The sequence below is a fragment of the Bemisia tabaci genome, chromosome 1, assembly GCF_918797505.1.
Source record: "Bemisia tabaci chromosome 1, PGI_BMITA_v3".
Lineage (NCBI taxonomy): Eukaryota > Metazoa > Arthropoda > Insecta > Hemiptera > Aleyrodidae > Bemisia > Bemisia tabaci.
The window spans coordinates 76833265-76853990 of NC_092793.1; the positions used below are offsets into that span (position 1 = coordinate 76833265).

The 20726-nt window shown below is 40.9% G+C and overlaps 1 protein-coding gene across 4 annotated transcripts in view; it reads right to left on the minus strand.

Annotated features, from left to right (window-relative positions):
* LOC109029756 (uncharacterized) overlaps window positions 1-20726 on the minus strand; it is a 240872-nt gene that overhangs the window by 93002 nt on the left and 127144 nt on the right. Inside the window, exon 1 of one of the 4 annotated variants that reach the window (XM_019040375.2) lies at window positions 19799-19850. The exons of the other annotated variants lie outside the window; for them this stretch is intronic. The gene's annotated coding sequence lies outside the window, so the exon portion shown is untranslated. Of the gene's footprint in view, window positions 1-19798; window positions 19851-20726 lie in introns of those variants that run through there. 4 annotated transcript variants of the gene reach the window in all.

A 20726-nucleotide genomic window follows, 5' to 3' on the forward strand; every position in this document is an offset into this window, starting at 1 on the left:
AGCTTCATCAGCTCTGATACCTAGCTGTTCAGTCCGCTCTGCTGCGCTGCCTTGCTAAGGAAAAACGCCGTAAGAGCCTTCAGACGCTGCCAAATTTCCTCCAATAGAGGATGAATTTTTAAGGAGGGTTTTTATTATTATTCTTCAAATTTTTTAGACAAATTTACTCGCGATTGAATCTAAATGTTTTGAACATCTCAAGTGGAATCATCCTATCCACGTTACTCCTGAAAAAAAAATTTGCCGGAGGAAAGTTGGCAACTCCTGAATGTTCATACGGCGTTTTTCCTTTGCCTGACAGTAAGGAAGAGAGGAATATTTTTGAAACGGTCGTTTGTGTAGAAGATGTTAATTATTACTCTAAATGTTTCGTAGAATTAGAGATGTCGGTAAAAAGCTACGTTTGAAATAAGTTAAACATCAAAAGAAAAAACGGTTTGGTTTTTATGTCGGATGAGACACGTCAAACGGCATCATCTACATTGCGGGTAGGTGCCAGATTCTGGGTGCAGTGGCGTGGCTTGATTTGCGATGTATGGATTAATATACCATTCGAAAAAGATCGATTATCAGTGCGTAAAAAGCTACACTTTTCTCATTTTTTTTTTTTTGCAAACTCCGAGAGGTAACTCCATAAGAGTTCATGAGTAGCAGATATAGTGGGATATATAGCACTGGCTATTTATGTCAACATTTTTGGTATTTTATAAAAAACAGAATTTTCATAGTTGTGACATTAAAAATATGTGAGAAGAGTTTTAAAGAGGAAGCCTCGAGAAGTTTTCGTAGTTTGACACATTTTCACTTTAAAAATACTCAAAACTTGGATGATTTATTTTTGCAAACATACAAAACTGTAAAAACTTTCCAAAAAGTCTCTGTCTAGAAACTTGATAGAATGCCTGATCTGACCGATGGCCTGCGAAATATACTTTCTGGCCTCCATTTGGACCCCATTTCTAAAAGAGTCTTGAAAATTTTCATATACATTAGTTTTGAGAGGAAGCCGAGGGAGAAAAAAAGTTACGTGGAAACGATGAAACTGAAGGTATCTGTTCATTTAGCCACGGCTCGTGGCGCCACGCAACAAAAATTGTTGCGTTTAGCCACAAGTTATAGGTGCTGTGTGGCTAAATGAAACATTCAAAATGAGTGTGGCTAAATGCAACAAATTTTGTTGCGTGGCGCCACGCAACAAAAAATGTTGCATTTAGCCACAGAAGTTATGTGTGATCTGAGTTATCTGTGGCTCATTGCACCGCAGCCAACAGGGCTACGGTGCAATGAGCCACAGATCTTGGCGCCACGCTCGGATCTCGGCTAAAATTCGGACACAGCGCCACAGAGTGTGGCGCCACACCCCTGCAAAATCCTCAAATTTCCCTTATGTTTAAAACCGCTTAAGTGCTGGTGCAACCTGCCACAAAGTTCTGCTTACAGTTGACTTTCCGCTCATCTTTGACTTTCGTAAAAAACTGCCCAACCAACTTTGATAAACTTTCGAGCGTGGCACCACGCACCAGCGCATGAAAAAATCCAGGCCCAGCGGCACAGGGCCGAGCGCCACAACTCACGATTGCCTATTGCCTGAATTACGGGCGCGCATCGGGTAGCGAGGCCCGCGTCGCTCAGTAGCGCATGAAAAAATCCGGGCCCAGCGCCACAGGGCCTAATCCACCTGAGGTTAGGTTAGGTTAGGTTATGTTAGGTTAGGTTAGGTTAGGTTAGGTTAGGTTAGGTTAAGTTAGGTTAGGTTAGGTTAGGTTAAGTTAGGTTAGGTTAGGTTAGGTTGGGTTGGGTTAGGTCAGGTCCGATGCGACGGGACGTGGGCCTCGCTAACAATATGTTGAATTGTGGCTGTCTAAATTTACCTAATCTAATATGCTTCGCCTAGAGGATTACCCTTAGTATTCATGAGTCAACTCAAATCTATCTCACTAATCTGTGGCTAAATGCAACAATTTTTGTTGCGTGGCGCCACGCAACAAAATTTGTTGCATTTAGCCACACTCATTTTGAATGTTTCATTTAGCCACACAGCACCTATGACTTGTGGCTAAACGCAACAATTTTTGTTGCGTGGCGCCACGAGCCGTGGCTAAATGAAATGTAATCAAACTGAACTGCGGGCTGATTACTGAAACTGATAGACAAAACAAGAGACAAAGAAGACGTAGAGAGTGTGGATCGATCCTATTGGTTGAAATGGGTGGTTCCTGTAGACAAAGGGATAAATTGATGGACTAACTATGGAGTCACTCGTGGGTTGCCATTAGTAAGTCTATTATCTACCTCCTTTGTCCATTGCAACCACACGCTTCCACAAATAGGATTTCTCCATATCTCTCTTGTCTTTTTTGTCTATTGCTTTGTCGATCAATTTCAATAATCGGCCCGCTGGTGAGATACTTTTTCCTACTTCCCGGTTGAATGATCGAGCTCGTTTTGGGAAACTTAGACGGTCGCAAACATGCCTGATAGAATGGGCGCGACTCGGATTAGGTATTTGCATTGCTGGGTGTTAAAGAATCAATGGATGGGAGTATAATAGGAGATCGGCAGGGGGTTTGAACGCACGATAAGAGAGATAAATTATGCTCGTACAATACGCGCATTCCACCTCCCCTCTCCCGCATACCTAGCTTCCTTCTCTTTGCCAAGTATTCGATACATCGAGGGTCATGAAACTAATCGTTATACAAGCAGTTCACCCGCGTAAATAGAAAAATATATTCTAAATAATATCGATCGCTCGATCGTTCCAATCGATTTATTTCCGTCCGCGTCCCTTGCGTGCGCTGTGCGTTCTCCTAATTTATCGTGGCTCTGCCGACCTGAGGAAGAGCGCCGTGTAGCATCTCTACGTTGCCAATTTTAATATATCAAATACAAATTTTTCTAGAAAATTTAGTCTTAAAAGTTTCCAAGTAGTTTTCTCAGCAGTTCCAATAAGAATTTTCGAGAAAAGATAAAGATAACATACGGTAAAAGCAAATTTTCCCTCCACATATTGAGCTTTTTTTTTAGTAGGGTGGAATTTTCTGTAGGAGCCATACCTCCTAATAAAAGATCATGCAATAAGTATAGATAGTAATTTTTGGATGAAAAGTCAGCAAGTAACTGTTTTCAGATTTTACATTGAATCAAATTTCTGAGTTGAAAATGCCTTTACGGTCTTCGAGTGCATTCGGCGAAATTCTGTAGGTGAAATTTTTGGGACGAAACGTCTTGGGCTATTTACGCCCCCTCAATGATGGTTGCGCAACACAAGGGTGCCTAATCACATTTCGCCTAAACTTTTATGATTCTCCTTCTGACGGGGCGGCCTAAAATGAACCTGATTTTCCTGAGTACACCTGATTTATTTTTCCGTTGGCCGGCATCGGTAGCGGAGTTCGCTCACGAATCAGTGGCGGTTTTACATGTTGGCAACTTGATTTCCTCCACTTAAATCCATTAAAAGTATCGATTTTAGGTTAGGAAAGCTGCTTCACCAAGACTCGATTGTTTTACATACATTTAAAGGGAGGAATACTGCCAACTTTCATTAATCGCCACTGTTACGAGCGTGTATTCTGCCGCGCAGGAAGACCACAGTATGAGCCTTCAAACGTTGCCAAATTGCTTCTGATAACGCGCGAAATTTCTGAAATATTCACAACGATCCTCAAAAGTAAATATTTTATTGGAGATGATTTTGCAACGCTCGGATGTTCATATGGCGTTTATTTTTGACACGGCTCGGGTCGTCGAACCCGGGCCGCGAGTTTTGGGTTCCCGGCGCCGAACGATGAAACCATTAATTATCCTGTTAATAAATCGAATCCTGGATCTGGAGCCAGTGCCGAGGCAAGTCGATCACTAACCGCGCAACTCCCGTGTAATCATTACGGAGATCCGTCGTTTTCGCCACGCACAAGTGCATCTTCGATTCCCGATATCCAGTGACCTTGCACATCCTGATCGGGCCGTGGCGCCGTCTCTGATCGTTTCCTGTCACTCAATTAGGTCACAGCGGTGTCGAATTACATCGGAAACTCGGAAACTTCTGTAACTTCGTTTTAGCCCGGTTATATCACCTTCAGCTACGGGGTTATGCTTGAAAGATATGATAAAAACTCTGGTTATCTGGTACATGTTGGGAAATTATAACTACTATAATTAATTAGGTCCAAAATGTCCCATAGAACCGGAATGTTATTTGGACCAGGAAAGGTATCATATAAGTCCAAAAATCCCCAAAAATAGCGTCAAAAGTTTTACTTTGATACGAGGTTTTGGAAGGTATTGAAACTTCCAGTTCTTATTTCATAGAGTGATTATCATCAGTTGTTTTGTTTCCTAGAATTGAATCAAGGTGCGTCGCTACGAAATAACTTTAGAATTCGCGATAGTTAACTTACCTAATGCTATTAATTTAATTGGATTAGTTAAATGTGCAAAATCATGATGTTTATTAACAATTTGAGAAAACATGTGTTATTTCAAAGAAAAAAAAAGTTTTAAATTATTATCGGAAATCGAAAACCTCTGTATCAATTTTTTCAATAATTAAAGAAAAATGATGTATAAGATTATGTGAATTAGGTATTTTCTGTAAACTATATAAATTATGTAAGTTATGTATATTAAAAATTAGGTTATGGATAATTAATCGATCAGGAAGAAAAATAAGTACATTTAATTAAAATTGGACATGATGTCCAACTAACAATTTAAATTATACATGGGACACATTTTTGAATACATACTCCTGTAAAGGAGGAAACTCAGCAAGACTATAGCATCCGAAAAGAAAAATTAAAATTTCATAAAAACATTAATTCTTCTCTAAATTTCAACGGATTAAGGTTGAAAATATATTTTGAGCCATGTACTTATCTTAAGCGTTCATAACGTTGTGAGGTAATGGTCCGTCTAATTAATTTATATATTTCATGAGTACGCGCTCATTTTCTTTACACTGGCAACATTGTAAAGTTGAGCGCATGGGCAAGGCCAAAATGCACCTCGCCATGCACAGGATTCTGACAGTCTTGTTAACTCTGTTCGTTCATAATCGAATGATGGGAGTTCCATCTGATTTGAATCGTCTCCGCTTCGATTCACACCAGTAGCGTGGCGTGCTTTGCGATATATCGATTGATACGCCGCTCAAGCCTATGAAAAATATCGATTATCAGGGTATTCGCAGCGAACACCTTAGTAATCGATTTTTTACCATAGCTTCAAATGGCACGATATCGATAATCGATCATTTACGCCTCGCCACTGATTCAAACGGAAACTCCAAGTTGGATGTATAGAGTTCATTGTTGATATTCTGTTATTATTAGAAGGTGTACCAAAAAGTGCCCTTCTCATACTGTATTTTTACAGGGTTAAATATAAGTGTTAAAAGACTCCATGAGTCTGCTCACATCTCTGTATTGTATATTTAAATTGTATATAATACTGAAAAAAAAAAAAAAAAAAAAAAAAAAAAAAATTATTAGAAGGAGTGGGAGAGTTATGTGTGTGAGTTAAGAATCTGACCTTCCTTCCCTTCCCATTAAAAAAAATTTGACCCTTTGGAATAATTTTCCATTTTAGTTCTAAGTTTCTGCCCCCCCCCCCCCCCATTCCATCTCCCTCGAATAAAGTCTCTCTTACGAATGAATTTGCCTCCTTTAATCATCATATCAATTCTATGGACTAATGCTTATCAAATACAATCCATATAAACTGTGAACGGTTCCTATCTTTTGGTCTCTCTCATCGAGAGGATTTAAAAGAACTCCTTGAAAATTTCGGCAGCGTTGCGCAACGGTGGCATGAAGGGGTAGGGGGTGGAGGCTTGTTGAAGACGCCGAAGGCAAGTTGTCGAAAGATGGATTACGCTGAGAGAACATGATGAATGACTCATTTACACATTCATAAGATACTACCAACCCACCACTCACTAACCGCCATTGGATTAAATTAGCCCGCTCCGTAAATTAGAGTAGGCCGCGTACATTAAGCAGCTCATATGGTAAACACAGAAAAAGCGTGTATGGGGGGGCTGTGAATATGGATCAAATTAAACTTAACTGCGGAAGAGTAAGAGGAGAAATTCAGGAATCATTGCCGAATCATTGCGGAAAACTATTTATAAAGTAATTTGTCACTGCATTAAAGTAAAAATGGACCGAATTCATCAGAAAGAAGCCAACCCTCATTAAGTTGAAACTGAGTAAAAGAGGTTTTAAGTTCTATTCCTGCATAAGGCTGAATGCAGAAAATAAACATCAACCCGTCTCTTCAAAAATTAATTTCTTTTTTTCGGCTTTCAGTTTTTGGGAGGATAAAATGTATGGCTAGGGCAACTCAAAATCTATTCTTAACTCGATTTTTCCAAAAATGTGGATGTGTTCCTTTCTGATAAACTCGGCCCAAAATGTGTTGCGCCGAGGAAGCGTTTTATCACAATGTGTAAAATATTTGACGACAAAGAAGGTATTCCTGGTGATGAGTTAGTAGTTTTTCCGGGAGAAAAAGTGGCGAATCTTTGCGAAGATATGACAATTTAAGCAACTTACTTCACCGGCTGTGGTAAACCAAAGTCGGGGATTTCGATTTCCATCCGTTTCGCACTACTACCCCAACATGGGGTAGGTTTCGGCCAGATGGTCCTCTACTGGTGATGAGTTGTTACAATTGATATGAAAGACGGAGAGCTTAATAGGATGTTTATATTATAAATATAAATTAAGGTCATTTCTCAAAAGTGCCAAAATGGCTTACCTGAGAACTTCGAGGTTGCAGACAGGTAACTGGTAACACCGAAAATATTTTTTAAAACACTTGAAATATTTTGAGATTGCTGTAATGCTAAATCCGAGAATATTTCCAACAATTAAAAATTCGTTGGAAACATTGTTGACAATAGTTGTATTATCATGAAGTTGTATGGTAAGTGCCTAATTCATATTCGTCCAAATTATATGGTGCAAAAGCAATCATGGTGGTATGGTTGTATCCGCACGAACATTCTCTTGTATAACATTAAATTGCCCGGTTAAATTTGGAAATGGCTGATGTGGTTCGGTTCCTTTCTGATGGGTGATAAACGCGATCCAATTAATTGAGAACTCCTAGCTCACCAGAGAGCTGAAAGAGTGCCTGAAAAAGTAGATTTACATATTTGCTCTTGGGGTAAAAATTGGACGTATTTATGCTAAAAGGAACTATGTCACAATTCGTCGGTTCCCTCACGAAAGGACGTAACTCCATTTCAATGTTGCCAAATTTATCATCGCAAATTACCCATAAATCACTAGAATCTTGGGCATTTCTTACTGAAAATTTCGCCGATTTTACCCTAGATTCCATGCAAAAATCAGAATAATTTTGGATCAAAATTGTTCGCACGTACATTTTTGTAAAATGAATTAATTGTTTGAGTCAATTTGGCAACCGTGGAAGTTACGTTCTTCCGTGCTGAAGACGACGAATTTTCACATGCAAATCCTATGCACATAGTTCCTTTTAGCATAAATACGTCCGAATAACCCCAAACGGACGAGAAAATTGCGGTTTTGTAAAACCTTAAAGGCCGATTCCATAACTTTTCGTTACAAAAACACTGCACCGAGCTGTTTAATTATTTATAGTCTACGCGATAGTTATTGAGTTGAGTGGTATACGGAAGCGGATCTGATGAGACTCTGCCTTTGGAACTATGCTTTTAAGTCGATGAAATATGGCAGGTGTAGATATTGGAAAGCGCCAAAACACACGATTCCTCATCAAAATTTCATTTCACTTGAAACTTCGGAACTAGAAATTAACCCGAATGCAACATGTAAAACCACTTTTTCGGTCTCCTCTAAACTGAGATATTCCTATATTCATTTATGTTAAAGCGATGCTGCATTTGTAAACACGTTCATGTCCATTTTTTCAGAGATGTAAATGGCCTCTGATTTTCAATCGTAATCAACACGGCAGAATAGAAGAAAAAAGAAAAATATAATCGACGACGAGTCAGAGGTTTTTCATCTACCTCGTCTGTGATCATGTGACAAAAGTAATTTATGTTAACTCAGCTAGCAACAAATGAATGCATGAAAATTTCTTTAAAAAATTGATGGATCGGCACTCAGAAACACGTTTCCGTCCTCCCGTTGTCGAACGTATAAAAGCTCATCTTCAAAACTGATGCTGAGTGCGAAAATTTTTTGATACCGGGACGTTTGTTGAAAACATAGGACGCTCACATTCTATGCAACTCGGTGTACCTCACCTCATCCGTTCATGAATAATTACGTCACGCAACGTCATGTTATATTTGCGCTTCAATCATCCACTATCCACCATCTCCGCATCTGACCATAAACGAATGCAGAATTTTCAGGGTTGCAGTGATTAGTACAGTTTTAAGAAAATATTAATGCATGTATCAAGGCAACTTATGTGAATGTCTGTATTACGTGAAGAATGGCATTTGAAAATCTACTCAGAAGATGTGTTAATACTGCTGAAATTTGTATTATTGTTTTTATAATTGGTGTTAAAATTATCATTTCAAAAATCAAATAAAATAGAAAATTTCATGGGTAAAAAACTATGAATAAAACAATTAATTTAATATAACATGCACAATTTATTTTAATGCACGTGAGTGGATATTGAATGAATTTTAAACAATACGATATTCAGAAACGGATCGGGGGGAGGGGGTAAAGGGCATATGCCCCCCCTCCCGTTCTTCCGAAACAAATGAGAGAGGAAAAGGGAAGAAAGAAAAAAGGGAGGATAACGGAGGAATTTTAAACTATACGTATTCAGAAACGGATCGGGGGAGGGGGTAAAGGGCATATGCCCCCCCTCCCGTTCGTCCGAAAAAAATGAGAGAGGAAAAGGGAAGAAAGAAAAAAGGGAGGATAACGGAGGAAAAAGGCAGGGAGGACGCTTATATGTATTTGATAATTGTTCATGACAAAATTGACTAAAAATGCATATGAGTTGCTTCAAATTTCGAACATTTTGTGAGGAAAGCCCCCCGGACCACCGTTCGCCCCCCTCGTTCGAGATGTCTAGATCCGCTTATGTCGATATTGGTCTGAATATCAAACTCCTGTGAATATGGAGTAAAAAGGTCAAAAGTAGGTGTTGGTCAGGTTTTCTGATCAGAACATCGTCGGGCTGTATTGAGAGTTAATGGCGGAAAATGGTAGACGGGGGCCGAGTTTCTGGGCTGATCTGGCTCTGAGTCCAGATTGATTTCATTAGCCGGCGACGCGCTTCGCGAGTCCTGTCTCCTGATCTTTGGCCAATCACCGCCGCCTTATTGGATTATCGATTATTAATTTTCATCGAGCGATAATGGTGGCGATTTGCGAGCCGATTAGCTCATGTTCCGCCGGAAACTCCGCTCTCAGCTCCACCTCCGCCTTCAGACTCATGCCTCGTGCGGAAATGATTACGTGAAAGCGTCGATTATTGCTCATATTTCACCATTTTAATTCCCTCTACCGGTAGTCATTCTACACTCTTTCGCTTTTCAATTTTTTTTTCTGTAAAGTATATTTACTCACATAAACTGAGTAATATGCTTCACTGACTGCAGTGACTGCACTCAAAGAAAAACTCCGACCGTGGAAACGGTACTCACGAGCTATATGTTTAGACATACCGTTTGCGTTCCGGGCTCAGAGGCCTTAAGTTCTGCGAGCCGATTATTGAAACTGATAGACAAAGCGAAAGACAAAGAAGACATGGGGAGTATAGAGCGATCCTATTGGTTGACATGCTTGGTTCTTATAGACTAAGGAAGAATATGATGGACTAACTGTCGGGTCTTTGGTGGGTTGCCGTTAGTTAGTCCATTACCTACCTCCTATGTCCGTTGCCACCACCCGTTTCTACCAATAGGATCCCTCCAAATCCCTTTTGTCGTCTTTGTCTATAGCTTTGTCTATCAGTTTCAATAATCGGCCTGCTGGGCGTAGTACCCGGAGCAATCGAAGCTACGGCTCCAGCACCCGTAACTTTCGGCCTCTGAGCCCGGAACGGACGGTATTTCTGTACAGCCCGTAAATTTTTTTCAGTGTGGTTTCAAAGAGGAAAAAATTGAAATTTCCATCTCTGTTAAACGGGCCCGGGCGGGTATTCAAAAGCTGATTCGAAAAAATTGGATTCGGTGAGAGAGAGGAACCCATTTTAATGGTATTTTTCTAACATGCTGGAGAAACCGACAATTGAGTCAAGGAAAGGACTTACTGCGCTATTATGATGACTGAAGTTCCTTGTTGCAAGGAAATTATTAAAGGGGGGGGGGACAAAATATAACTTTAGTTAAGACACGGAAACGTTCGTCACGACGAATAATCAAACAACAATCACAAATACTTGACGCAATACGTTAATTCCTGAACCTAGTTAGTTTTTTTGTAACTGCTTACAGGAAATTCTCGGGGGAACGGAATTTGTTGTTAAAATACGAGTAAATTGAATTATTCTCAGTGAGCCTTCTTCGTTTGCGGCGGCTAACAGACATCAGAATTACATAAGTTTCCACTGCTAAATTTTTATTTATTGTTTTGAAGTCCAAAGTTCTCCTGTGCATGCGTGAAGTAAATTGAATGAGAGTAGTGCATGTATTAATGTATGCAGATATGTACAGTTGAAAATTTTATCTTGACTCCGATTATTAAGATTTTCGACAGTCAATATCAGAAAATATCAAAACGACTAAAAGATTATCGTTGTTGCGACTAAACGACTTCGCGCAATCAACCGCTTTCTTTATGCAACGAGTATTTTTCATAGCAAAACCAGGAACTGCCAAGGCTCAAAGATAACTTTTGGGCTTTGGTTAGCTGCAAATTTCACTAATTTTACCCCCGATTCCCAACAACAATTTGAGGAAAATTTTGAATGAAAACTGCTGTCATTCCTGTTAAAAATAAGATTTGCTACGACAACTTTGTAATCTTGGAATGAAGGTACGTTCCTTCGTCCCGGATCGACAAAATTAAAAAGTTCAAAACGCGAGAGAAAAAATCTGAGCGCTGCTGGCGACCGAGGAGGAGGACTTGAGCGTGTCGAAGCGTAAAAGTGGCATTTGGCGGAAGGGGAAGGCTGAGAAAACAAGGTAGTTTTCAAGTCGCACTCGTCAAACTGTCGTCAAGAGCTTAAGAAGTTAAGAGTCGTCATTTTAAAATCAGCCGAGCGCGGCACTTGAAGGATCCTCGAGCGCCCCTCCCGCGGACATTTGTCCCTTTGTTCAAACGTCGAGGGCTTAAAGGGTTAAGGGTCACGGCCCGCAGCGTGCATACGTTCCTGGCTTGGAATCAAAGTCTCCCCGCGGTTCGACCGCGGCAGTTTGGCTGAAATACTATTGCCGAGGGAAAATTCCTGCCTCTAATTTGAATAGAAACCAGTGGCGAGGAGTGAATGATCGATTATCGATATTTTCCCTTTAGAGACTATGGTAAAGAATCGATTATTAAGGTGTTCATTGCGAACACTCTGTCCATCGATCCTTTTCCATAGGTCTAAATGGTAGATCAATCGGTATATCGCAAAGCGCGCCACGCCACTGATAGAAACAAAACGATCAATTTTCATCAGGGTCGTCGCAAAGATGAATCGTCATCCACGACTATAAAGCAAATTTGGCGCCCCCCCCCCCCCTTCTCCCACCACCCCGCTGATGGATGGGCAGGCCAAGAAGGAGGAGAAGAAAGGGAGGAAGAAGAAAAATTAGGAGAGAAGAAGGAAGAAGAAAGAGTTGAAAAGAGGAGGAAGAAGAAGAAGAATAGGAAATGGAATAGGAGAAGTAGGATGAAAAAGTGGAAGAAGTAGGGGAAGTAGAAAATTGGAAGAAGGAGTAGAAGAAAAAGAAGAAGATGAGGAAAAAGTAGAAAGAGGCGAAGGAGTAAACGAGAAAAGGAAATAAGTGGATGAAGAATAAGAAGAAGAAGAAGAAGAGGTAGAAGAAGAAGAAGAAGAAGAAGAAGTAGAGGAAGAGTACACAGTACACAAGTGTTTTAATCTCACAGCAGCCTCCATCTAAAGCATGCTAAAATTGACTTCATTTCGATAAAACGGTAGTAAGTCCACACTTTCCAGCAAAAAAGCAGCAGCTCCCGGCGTTTCGTGCGGTTGATACACTTTTTCATCCTTGCAGTTTCACCATGGAAATGCAGTTGGCTCACTCTCTCCCGGAGGCTGTGAATGCCGAAGTTGACAAGTTCACGGCGAAGACCCGTCGGTGAGCACTTGAATCCGGCCGGGGCGAGTTGACTGAGTGACACAGTGGAGCGTGATAGCCGAGGACCTGGGCGACGCGACGCCGGCCGCGCCGCATCGACAGAGAAAGCGTCGCGGCGCCGGCGTCCGTTGGCCAAAGACGTCGCCGGCGTCGTCAGTGCAACGCGATCCGTGCGAACTGACTCCCGTTTCAGAAGCGGTCATTCATCCGTATACGGTCCCGAGTGAAAGTCGTATTGTGTACGTACACTCGCCGTCACACGCTCCGGCGTTCCCGGTGCGATGCAACGGAGAAAATGAAAGGAACCACACGTAGCGGCAACCTTGAAAGTGACACATCCTCGACCGGGGTCACGGATGCAAAATCAGATTATATCAAGTGTCATTGGCTCATCCGGCAAAGGAAACCCTGCGGGCCAATTATTGTAACGGATAGACAAAGCTATAGACAAAGAAGACAAAAGAAATATGGAGCGCACCGAAAAAAAAGTGAAGTTGATTTAACATTCTGGAGGTAAAAGAAGTGTGCGAGAACTTCGAAATGCGTAATTACCAGCCACAGCGGTTAGTTTTACACCATGGCATTGCTAAAGTAACTGGTGCAGAAGGTGATTTAGCATTTTGTAGGTTCTCGCACACGTTTTTAACATCCAGAATGTTAAATCAACATCACTTTTTTTTCGGCGTATTGGTGGAAGCGGGTGGTTGCAATGTACAAAGGAGGTAGTTGATGGACTAAGCAACGGCAACCCAAGAGGGACCCGATAGTTAGTCCATCATTTTCTCCCTTAGTATATAGAACCACCCATTTCAACCGATAGGATAGCTCCATACTCCCTATCTCTTCTTTGTCTATCAATTTCAATAATCGACCCGCAGGCCACGGGCAGACAGGCAAATTGAAATTTTATGGAGTGAGATCTTCAAATTTTATTTCCCTGAAGAGAAGAATGTTAAAGTTTTTTAGCCAATGTGCGTTAAAAATTCAGCATAAAGCTTGAAATCTCAATAAAGAGGGAAAAAGCTCATATGAGCACTCCCTCAAAGAGATATCGACGGTGAAACTACCAAACCACGTATCTCGGTTTGCGACGTCGCAGACTTCCTGTCATACTTTATTCTTTAAATGAAAAACTACTCAACGTCCAGTCTTGAAAATTTCTGTGATTTTTCCTCTTCGTGAGGAGAAAATTCTGTGAAAATTTCAAGGAATGATATTGATTTGGTCTACTTCAAAAAAATAAAATGCGAGCGCAGATTTTTAAACACCGCAAACGAGATACGTGGTTTGGTAGTTTCATCGTCGATATGCTGTTTGGTGCATGCAACACTGGTTACGACCAGTCAGGAAGGTGCGCTGCACGGAGGATTGGCCCAAGAAGGCCGCGAGATGCGTCTACAGTTGTACCAAACAGCAAATCTCTTTAAGAGAGAATTGTATCATATGAGCTTTTCCCCTCTGTATTGAGATTTTGAGCTTCACGCTGAATTTTAAACGCACGTTGGCTAAAAAAACTCCAACATACCGTCTTACGACCCGTGCGTCCGTCGCAATCAGTTTGTGTTCCCTGAAGAGTAAAATTTAATATTCCATCTTTCAACAATGTCTTAGGAGCTGCGTATCGAGGGCTAAGTGACAAACCGCCTAACTGACAATTTTTCCGAAAATGAGTTGGCGACTTTGCCGCATCCTTCAGTACCAAATACACAAATTGGTGTTTTTAGTTTTTTTCAGGTCCCCTTGGGAGCGCTGTATAGACGCTGTAATTTATTAATGAAAAGTTCAAATTAAACCACAGAATTACAAAAATGGAGAAGTTCCTTTTTTGTCCTGCAAAATCGTCGGTTTGCGGATAGTCGGTGTTGCCCCTTAGCCATCTATATGAAATCCACAACAAGATATAATTCGTTAAGATGCCTCAAAAGTTGACTCCAATTTTTTTTCTTTGAGAATTTCGAAGTAAATACTTTACTGTCTCTATGCGTTTCGTGACATGCCGAGTTCATTGCAGAAGTTTTGAAAAATTTCATGAAATTTTATTCTGACATTTAAATTATAAAGTTTCATGAAATTTTGCGTCGCTGGTCACAGAGTTGGAAATTACACCGCGATCCACAGCTAAAACGCCGTAACTCCACTCAAAATGTTTTCCTTTTTTCCAGCACGTACTGCTCTATTACAAGAAAATTCAATTGCCACAAGGCTTCATTTTTTCATTTTTAGTTCCTAATGGTGCGGCGGAGTTATATAGAAAAAATGAAGGATGAATATTCGTTGGGTTTTCCGTAAAACAGCATTTGGCCAGAAAGTGCAGAATGGAGATACTTGGAGATACTAATGGAGATACGTTTTTACATTGAACGGCAGTATAGTAGAGCAATTTCTGGAGACAAAGACAGACGAGCATAGGAAGTCCTTGTATGTTCTTTAAAGTTGGTTTCAAAAGATGTAACGGAAATTCACTCTAAAAGTTCGATGAAATTTCCCTTTTTTCATCTCTAAAAGACATTAAGAACCGAGAAACTATACGAGTACATACAACGTTGTTGAAACTGGCCGACTGGAAAACCCGGTAGATTTGTTGCTTTCCCTATGGGATGGGTGCTCTGCTGAAAGAGCGAGAAATAGAAGTTCCCATTGCAAAATGTAGTTCAATTTTTCCTCCGCAAATGAGGTTCCTTTCCCCAGTGACGGTCACAAATTACGAAATTAAGAAGGTCAAATGGACGTATGAGCTAAAAGGAACTACAAGCATAGGGTTCACGTGTTACATAGTTCCTTTTAGCATAAATACGGCCAAATAGTGGAGTGTATTCCCATCAGATTTCCTCCGAACTTCATCCGCGCGAGGGTTCAGGAGAGCGGAGAGACAGACGGAATTATTTCCACGGTAACCACTGAACCGACACCAAAGGGTATATACGGGAGGACCTTAGCCCTTAGCGCCAGGGGCCTGCAACAATAAATTCGAAAAATTAATCTCCACGGCGCGGCGGGAAAACAGAGGCGGCCTCCGCTGCGCGCAAACAGACCGCAAATTTCCATTAACCAACAGTTTCCACGGACTTTTTGCCAAATCGCCACTCTTTTCAAACATATTTTAAAATAATAACCCCCGTAAAATTCGAGACTGGCTCTTTACTGGATTTTTTCTGAGGGAGAAGGAGGGGGAGTATCAAACCCCCAAGCCATTGTTCAAATAAACCCCTGTTACTAGAATCCTCGGGGTGAGAATCCGTCTTCCTTCAAACTTATATAATTTAAGGGGAAATTGGGATTTGTGCTCTTTTTGAGTTAATCCTAATTACTTATTAAATAACTCATGTATTGCGATTCAAGGATTCTCAGGTTGTTTTTAACCCTGCGGGTGGCGTCAAAAATATCGCTCTAATCCAAACCCCCACGGTCCGAATCCCTCTTCCGCTTTAATATAATTCAAGAGAGAAAATGAAGTTCATGCTCTTTTTGGGGATATCCTATTTATTGATGAAAATAATTCATGCATTGCAATTTCCAGAAACCGTCGAACACCACGGGTGGCGCACAGCTAAATGCGTTCATACTGCGTTTCTCAGAGTCTGAATGCCGTCTTCCGATATAATTTCTTGAAAGGGATTGGCCAAAAATTGACTGCTCCTGCTGGGCTCTGCTATGAATCATTATTTTAGTGTGTGAAAACGACTTGCCTCATCTCATTACTTGCTCTCTGAGTCCTAAGAGTTCGATTTTTTGGGCGCAATAATTTGAAGAGGTTTATCCTGCTACTCTGCACATCTTTTCGGGTGTCAGTAGGCAATTTTCACTGGATGTGCATAAATGAAAGGTTTTAAAAAACAATTTTTTACTCACTTGCGACGACTTTTCCCAATGAAAAAATGAAAAAGTCGTCGCAAGTGAGTGAAAAATTGTTTTTTTTAAACCTTTAATTTACGCAAAAACTTGTGCGGTAATTAGCTCCCTTATTTTATATTACACTGGATGTGCATGCTTGCATGCTGTCATATTTCCGATTATGAGCCAGGTCTTTCATTGGTACAAAGAGACCTTTGCGCTTTGGAAGATTTAAATGCCTGAAGCGGAGGGATATCAATCAAAAGCCTGAAAGGGTCTGGTTGTAGCAGTATATTGACATAACGAATTTTTTGGAACCTTTTTAAAGAAACACAGAGCAGAACAGGTAGCAAAGATTAGGGATTTTACTTAGCTCAGATTCAGTTCACCGAAATTATAGAAATATTTAGCTAAGACGCGGTTTATTAGATTAGCCGAACTGATAGTTTATATGTCTACGTATATGATCCTACGTTGATCCTCAGACGTAAGACCGTATTTCTATTCCAACGTGAGCCCATTTGTCCATATAGTTTCACTCTTTTCAGGGCTCATATGGAAATGAAAATACCCCCTTATCTCAAGGATCGAAGACTGACCAAGAACTCCAACCGTGATTGACAAAGCTGACTCCATAAATTCTTCCCAGAGGCGTCAGAATAAGTTGTGTCCCACAAGAAAAGGTTAAGGCTGCGGAGCCTCCAAGTTTTCTTGAAAACGAAACGTTGGTTTCCCAGCTAGGCAATGGGACAACCGGTTTACCGATCCCTCTTCCCCTCCCTCGTGGTTTACGACCTGGAAAATCGTTAAACGTTCCCGGCACCCTCCTCCTCCCTTCCAACACCAGCTTGTCACTTTTTCGCTTATGATTGATACTGTCTGGACTGGGTGTCATTTTCCCCCACTATTCCAGATTTCGATACAATCGATTACTCTAAGAGTTACGATATCGAGATGGTAGTGTCATTTACGGTGGGTCGGATTTCGATCCGTCGATTACGAATATTGTATTCTAGAAGACATCCTTTTTTCTAATGGCACCCACATTCTCGTGACGGCGCCAAGTTTAGATGGATTTCACTGGGAAGGGATGGCCTAAATGGAGTTCTTGCACGTGTCGCGGATTTGTGACTTAAAAGCTTGACTTTCAGTAAAATATTTGCGAAAAACACGATGATGCCACTGGTTCTCTCAGAAATCAGCACCTAAGCTCAAAAAAGCTTACTGAGCTCACTCTACTGGAGGAGGTATCCACGTAACTTTGAGAGTCCACCTCTATGTCTGGTAATATTCTCCATGCACAGATAGGGAGCAAATGCATTAGCAGCGTTGCCATTTTGTTGGGGGACTCCAAAATTAAAACCACGTGTCAACCGTTTCGAACGTCGAAGTTTCGAAATTAAAAGGATCCTCATGGCGGACGGAAAGTTCCAACCGACTATTTGATGCTTAAATAATGGAATTTGGAAGCGAATTTTTCACAGAATATGAGTTAAGACTAGTTTTACCTGAAATCATTAATATCTCAATTTATCCAAAGACTGCACTTATGCGCCTTGTCCTCCGAGCCGATCAATGGAGATGTTGCATGCGTGAGGGATTTGCGATTTGACCATTGATTCTTATGTGAAATTTCGCGAGAAACACGATGGTGCCACTGGTTTTCTCTGAAATCATCTCCCAAGTTCAAAAAAAGCTCTCAAAGTGAGGCCAAAATGGAGGGGGTATCCCACCCTACCCTGAGAGTCCACCTCTACATCAAAACAAACTCTCCATGCAAAGATAGGGAGCAAATACATTAGCAGGGGTGCCGTGTTTTCAGTTTTGGAGTCCCCAAATAAAGTGGCAGCCCTGCCAATGTATTTGCTCCCTATCTTTGCATGGAGAGTTTGCTTTGACGTAGAGGTGGACTCTCAGGGTAGGGTGGGAATCCCCTCCATTTTGGCCTCACTTTGAGAGCTTTTTTTGAGCTTGGGAGACAATTTCAGAGAAAACCAGTGGTACTATTGTGTTTCTCGCGAACTTTTACATAAGAAACAACGGTCAAATCGCAAATTCCTCACACATGCAACATCTCCATTGTGGTGGGCGCTTCGATGCATTTCGCGATGAATTTGGCAACAATGAGCCCTTTCGGAGGTGAAGAGCGCAGTCGCGGTTGCAGGGAGTTCTTCAAATTTATCGCCACTGAAATTATGGTCGACCAATATCAGGATGGTGAGCACGCCCCGATCCCGACCCTCCGCGAAGAGCCAGCCGTGGTTGGGAAAAATAAATGCGGACGGAAAAAGAAATGCAGACCGCTACAACAGGGACACGCGCTCCGTTTGTTATTAGAAACAAAACGTGAACAACCTTGTCATGATAAAAGAAGAAGAAGAAGAAGAAAAAGATATAGACCGAGACCCTCTTTGACTATGCGACGCACAGTGGATCGAGTCGACGGGAGAGGTCGAAAATACTTTGGAAACTTTAAACGCCGATAACTCCGTCTATATGAATTTTTGAGGTTCTAAAAGTGGTTCCACTGGTTTCTTCGTGAAAGTTCCGTTCTGAAACACCCCTTGACATTTAAAATGTGACGAAATAAACACCAAAATTTGCAGCTTTAGTAAAAAATTTCATGTCCGACCTCTCTAATTGACTCGATCCACTGTGCGACGGTACTTTCCACGCTGGCTGGCAAAAAGACGAAACGTAAACTGATGACTTGCCAGCCACGATAGCTTTGATAAAGGCTTTTCGGAGTTAGTTCACGGTAATTATCTCGTACATAGGGCATAAAATAAGATTTCAGAAAAAATGCAAGTCACTTACATAGGCTTTTGCTGAATGAAAAGCTGGAGGAAGCAGAGTTGATGAGAGGGGGATTCGCAAGTTTAACCAGCGGCTACGATTCACAGTAAAAATCAAGAATGGACCACTAGACTAGGTACGAATTTCAGCATTCTGATACATGTTTCTCAACCAAAATTTCACGTAAAATGCGATGCGCATAGCAAAAGTTACCGAAATCAACTCCTTACGAAGACATTTAATGATTCATGATGCGTGAATTCAAACCGCCCGCTCACGAAAACTCAATGCTCTACGTGTTTCACATCCCGCGCTAAACTTCTATCATGATAGTCTCTGCAATTTAAAATCTGGAAACCTCAATCTTGACGGTTTGGCTCGGCTATAGCAAAGTGGTTTTAACAACATATAATGGGAAATGAACATTGCTCGATGGAGAAGCTTGCTGAAACCGTTGTAGTGCGCGATTTGACTCGAGTAGAGCTTTGAGTTTCTTGTGAGCGGGCAGTTCAAATTCCTCGTAATCAGTGCGAAATAAAAACGTTAATATCTTCGTTAGGAGTTGGTTTCAGTAATATTCGTTGCGCTAATCGTGTTTTACGTGAAATTCTGGTTAAGAAACATGTATCAGATTGCTTAAATTCGTGCCTTGTCTAGTGGTCCATTGATTCGACTCATCTTCAAAATAGAAACGTGGAAACGATAAACGACTCGCAAGCCAGAGTTAGTTTCGGCTGAAGAAGTAACTCCAGTTTGATTCACTTCTTGACCCGAATCCCAAATCCCGTATTGAATTAAGTCTACGTCGAGTAGGTCTTACGACGAAGAATTGAAAAAAATGGGCTCTGGTTAAAAGTGTCCATTCTTCGCCTTTCTTCCCTTAAAGTTGAATTTTTTTGAGTTTTGTATTATTTTAAAATAACCTCCTACCTCTCGATGATCGTGCGTAGCGACTAAAAAAATATGCCCGTCTTGGCCTTCAAATTTGTCTTTCAACAACGCCGTAAGATAATGGCGAAGACTCAGTGGAGGAGGCAAAAATGTGAACCAACTTACCTGAAACAAAAAATAAAATAAAATAAAACATTGTTATCGATTTTAACACTATGATCAAGAAGTCACATCAAAAAGATGAACAAAATTTTGCGTTAGAGCTAAATTTACACCAGTCACTCATTTGGTTTTAGAGTTGCAGTCTACTGTACAGCAGATACGCTTCCTCGCTGAAGCAAAGGTATACTGATAGGAACGTATGTCAGCTGTTTTATGTGAGATCCTTTATTCCTCAGTATACGGTGCAACCGAGAAAAGTATTGCGTTCGAGTATTACGTGCAATATTATGTTTGCAGATGTCTTACCCCCTCCCTCCACTTCCCTATGTACGCCATCCGCTATTTGACCTCTCGCACTCCTTTCTTATGAATTTCACCAGATTAGTTAAACTCATTCGCCTCCCCTTCTTTTTCAGAGAAAAAAAAAAATGAGAAGCTGGGAAAAGCCAAGAGGATAATCAACGCGATTGGAAATATTTTTAATGAAAAATCAGCCCTAAACAACGAAAAAATATGCAGGTCGAGTGGGAGTGACAAAAATTTTTTTTAACAACGCTGCATTAGACACACGTTCTGAAATAGCAGGATTATTTGGACTGCGTTTAACAGAGAGGAACCAAGCCACATCAGCTATAGCTAAATTTGACTGGGTAATTTAATTGTTTACGAGAGAACGTTTGTGCGGATTCCTTCGAAAATTTCAAGGAATCTGCCTCATACTATGGAGAAAATTCACTGAAATGTTCACAAAAATCCGCACAACCGTTTTCAAGTAAAAAAATAAATTGCCCGATTAAATTTGACA